Source organism: Otolemur garnettii, unplaced genomic scaffold (assembly GCF_000181295.1).
Source record: "Otolemur garnettii isolate 467f Iridium unplaced genomic scaffold, OtoGar3 scaffold00015, whole genome shotgun sequence".
NCBI lineage: Eukaryota > Metazoa > Chordata > Mammalia > Primates > Galagidae > Otolemur > Otolemur garnettii.
This window is the reverse complement of record NW_003852410.1, coordinates 1,688,534-1,693,190: the sequence shown is the minus strand read 5'-3', so window position 1 is coordinate 1,693,190 and position 4,657 is coordinate 1,688,534. Positions and strand designations below refer to the sequence as shown.

The 4,657-nt window shown below is 45.1% G+C and overlaps 1 protein-coding gene across 11 annotated transcripts in view; it reads left to right on the top strand.

Annotated features, from left to right (window-relative positions):
- The first annotated feature begins 425 nt into the window (after positions 1-425).
- Positions 426-4,657, top strand: part of SETD5 (SET domain containing 5) — an 81,648-nt gene continuing 77,416 nt past the window's right edge. For 8 of the 11 annotated variants that reach the window (XM_023510641.1, XM_023510648.1, XM_023510645.1 and 5 more), the window contains exon 1: positions 450-699. The gene's annotated coding sequence lies outside the window, so the exon portion shown is untranslated. Of the gene's footprint in view, positions 700-4,657 lie in introns of all 11 variants that reach the window. The other 3 variants (XM_023510652.1, XM_023510653.1, XM_023510642.1) reach the window with 2 other exon arrangements.

Here is a 4,657-nt window from a genome sequence, read left to right as displayed (position 1 = left end):
CCTCCATCCTGCCTCCGACCACCCCTTACCCTTCGACCGCAACAAACGCTACATGCCCGCCTTCCCACGGGACAAGGCGATCCCCCAGCTGCCGGGCGGTGAGCTCGGACCCCATCCCCCCCCCGCCAAACCTCCCTCCCACCAGAGTTCCGCTCCCCTACCTAGCCGAGGCTCTCTGAGGAGCCCGAGCCCCAGAGCACAGCCTCTTCTCTAGGCGGCCCCGGCGGCTCCCGTTGATTGGCGGCGATCTGGCCAATGGGTGCGGGGTGGTGGGCGGAGAGGCCAATGGCGCGGCGGGAGGGGGCGTGTCCCGGGTGCCCCTGGCGCCGGCGCTGGGAATCCCCGTGCGGTCAGTGGCGTTTCCGCTCGGGCAGCGGACTGAGTGAGCTCCCGCTGCCGCCGCCGCTCTCGTCGCCGGGGGAGGGGCGGCCGCCGCCCGCCTGCGCTCAGAGACTCACGCAGCCCCAGTGCCGCCAGTCCGCCAACACTGTAGTGCCGGCCCCCCCCTTTCCCTGGCCCTCCCCCTCCCCGCCTTTGCTCGCTCCGCCCTCCTGCCCCCCACCCCCACCTCACGGGTACGGGCCATTCCCGGCCAGGAAACGCCGTGGCGCCGCGTTGGGCCTAACTCGAGTCCTGCCGCCTCCCGGGAGTGCAGTGCGCCGCAGCCCGGGCCCAGGTCCCGGCAGCGCCTGGGACAAGGTAAGGGTCCGATAGAAGCGAGAGGCCGACCCTGACGATTGGGCCACACGGGAGGGAAGGGTCACCTCCGGCCCCCCTCCCCCAGCTCACTCTCCCGGGTCGCGGGCCTGGCCCTCCTGGGTTCTTAGGAGGAGGATGTTACACCTCTTGCCCCTCTTCGTCCCCCACACGCCGCGCGCCGCTCTTTCCGGGGAGAGAGGGCTGCTCTGTGACCTGGTCTAGCCCACTGCCTCTTTCACGTCTTTCCTGGGTCAGGACGCTTCCCCTCCCCCACGCCTCCTCACCTCTTTCCTGGGAACTGCCTACTCCACGTTTATCTTTTACTTGAGGATAGGCCTCTTGCTGCCCTCCACTCAGAATACAGTGGCATACTTTTTTCCCTCTCCTCGATCCCCCACTCCCCAAGTCGGTTCTCGTGGCCTTGTGACAGACAACTCTGCTGGCTCTGGGGCCCGCGATCTTCCCTCCATGATCCTCCTGGGCGCCTTCCCTCTCGTTCTTGGGTTCCCATCTCTGATGGCTGCTTCCTTTCCCACATTAAAGACGTTTCCTTCGCTCCCCCACCTCACATTCTCGGGCTCCCCATGGCGCATACCCCAGTGTCTGAGATAGCCCCCATTGAATTTGTAGGGTTCAAGCCTGGACTTGAGCCAGATTGTGTCGTTCTTTGCCTTGGGCGTGGAGAGCGATCTTTTGAAAACGTCTTTAAAGGCAGAAAAATTTACCCATTATGAATTCTTTCCTTCTGCGTGTAAGCCAGGCGTGTGAAGTGAATGGTGGGAAAAAGCCCTGGTTCCAGTAGGTAAATCGCGTGATAGGGAAAGTTTAACTGTTGGGAAAACCCCTTCTATGCTAATTTATTCTATAGAGCTCCTTTGCTTGTCTCATTTCTCAAGCATAAGTGGTCTTTCTCTTGGATACTGATGCTGCAGCCAGCTCTACTGGTCTGGGTCAGGGGTGCGTGTGTGACCTGCATTTTCTGCTTTCTCATGTTACTTGTGCAATGTGTTCACCAGTACTCAATTTTTGCCAAGAGCTCTGGGTTCTACTGGGCTTTGTCTATACTTAAATTCATTTCTCCAGTTTTTCTTGTTGCTCTTAGAGCTGAAATACTCTTCCAGGTTCTTTACTAATTTTCTTCATCACTTGACCAAGGTCATATTTACCTGTCTTTGTTGGGTAGATGTTACATAGCTATACTTTTGATTGGGCAAGATCCAGCTGAATTGAGTATTGTGAGGTTTTCAAAATAATGTGTAGTCCCTATTTGAAAAAATGTATTTTTGATGGCTAATTTTATATTACTAATGTTTGGGGGATCATTGAGATAAAAAGTTAGAAGTGGTAATTTTATATGTGTGGAATCTGAGCTAGGTCTAAAGCATAGAATACATAATTGGAGGTTTCTCTTGGAGGACACAGGGAAATTTTTTTTTATTGGATTTCTTCCAGTTTTCTCTAGAGGATCATTAGTTTTCTTCTGTAGCCAAAAATTCTGGCCCGTTACAAGATTAACGTCTTTCAGGTTTACTGAGACTGTCATTATGTGTAGAAAAATGAATTATGTCCTTTGGTAGGGCATGACACAAGGCTTAGTTTCTAGCTGCAAATTTAAATTCTACTATAGAGTGCTTGGAAAATTGGCATTCTAAAGACCAAAGCTTAATTTTCACTTATAAATTGCTGGCTTAATTAACATAGATAGTTGAAATTTAGTAAATGTTGGTTTTTCTAATAAAAGGTCTTAGTTTTATAGGGTGAGTTTAGGATTGTGTATTTCTAAAAGCGCAATTCCAGCCTTCCTGGCATTGGAGTACTGGTCCAAAATAAAAAAAAGTGTGTAAGGAGTGGGGGTGGGGTACAGAGAAGGTTGTTCCTTTGGGTTGGATCACAGGGGTAAGTATACAAGGCAGCAGCAGCTGCTGGCTCTGGAGCTCTGGTTGCTACGTGAGAAGCTTGAGTAGTGCTGGCTGCTGTCTCCAGGGAAGGACAGCAGTGCAGCGTCCATTAATGCTGTTGGCTGCAGGGAGCTGCACTTAGGCGATGGCTGCTTTAGGACTAAGAAGAAACCTTGCTTTCCTGGGATTTTCACTGCTGAGCTGGTTTGCCTCTTACTGGTGGGGAGATGAGAATTAGCAATTTATAACCTACCCATTTATGGGTATCAGCATCTGGAAAGTGGATCATAGTTAAAGTCTTTTAATTTGTTTGGTTTTGGTTTTGGTTTTTTTTTACAGGTTTTTGTTTTTACCTGGGGGTTTGTGCATGGATAGGATTGAAAGTTCCATTAGAGTTTTAGTTTTTGAATCCATTTAAAACCAAAGTAATAAAAATTAAAGAATCTTCGTGAGAATTAGATTGGGAGGATTTTTTTTTTCATCCTACAACTGACATGTTTTCCACCATCTCCTTAGTGAATAAATTTTTTTGTTGTGTATCTCCTTCCTTCCATTGATTAGGACATATTTACCTTATTAAATAGATGTTTGCTAAATGTTTTACTAAACTCGGAATATTAAACTTTAAAGAGCTACCATTTGGGGAGTGATTTTCAAATATAAATATTCTTAATTTTTGTATTGGTAATAGACTTCTGCAGATTAGATATTTTCTTTGGAGTTTGTCTTAACAAAATCGATCCATTATATACATGTTGGATATGGTCTTCTGACATATCTTTGGTAGTGATCCATCTGAAGTGTGGGACAGACCAGAAGGAATATGTAGATTTTGAGTAATTCTGGTTTAGGATACCAACCAGAAGCCCTCTGAGCCATCTCCCCTCCCCCACAACTCCTGTTAGGATGATCTCTGATTAAGCAGAAAGGTCTGCTGAGTATGAAACTACCTGAAGGAGAACTACTATTCAGATATACCAACAATTACATGCAATACTTAACATATGGTGTCTTCCCCCTACTTCTTGCATCCTATACTTTTTTCCCCTCAGAATTTTGATTTGTTCAATTTTGTGTAAATGTACTTAAATACTACAAGCATCTCCAATTTGTAGTATGACTCTGGCATTTGTGGCAGGGAACCAAAACAAATGGAAATCAGTTTTGTCATTCACAAATGTGGCTCACATTGTTTTCCCAGTGATAAAAGCAAACCAATGAAACGGAACTTTTAATGGATAATATTTCAGGTGGTTCTAATTCTTATTACTATGATATATAAGATGCCTTGTCAAATAAATAGGATTTCACTTGTACTGGCTGTTTGACACTTAAAATTTAAGGTATAAATGTTTCTGGTTTAAACTACTATATAATATGAAAGTTTCCATATAAGTAAGTGTTTTTCACTTGTATTTCCTGTTTGGAACCTTTTGTGGTGGTCATACAATCATTTTCTGAAGGATCATGGGGTGCTTTACATAGAAAACTAATATGTTTGAAAGATTTTATATCTTTTGATGCTTCTTATGTCCAAGGACTGACTTTCTGAAATTATTCTAGCTTTTCTGGGGAGAAAGGCTATTTTATTTTTGCTTTTGACTGGGAAAATAATAAAGTGCATAATGCAGATGTGCAGATAGCTACTTTTGCTTTATCCTCTTTGTATTGAGATAACATATAATATATTAGGCCATAATTAACAGTCAATGATTACTGGTTACATCTTAGAGGAAAAACCAGATCATGAGAATAAATTTTTTACATAACTTTTGGTTGAACTCTGGTGATTTATCTGCTTAATTTGAAATTAACGTCTAGAAGTGAATTTTGTTCATAAAAATTGTGTTTTAGGTGTTGAAAACAGAAAATTTCTTGGAAGTTTCATTTTGTCTTAGATGAAAAACTTTCTTTGAAAAATATGTAAGAGAATATTTATAATCTGATTTAAAACATCCTTTCAGTGGCATACCTTAGAAAATAAGTGTACCGGCTCGGCACCTATAGCTCAACCTGCTAAGGCGCCAGCCACGTACACCTAAGGTGGCGGGTTCGAATCC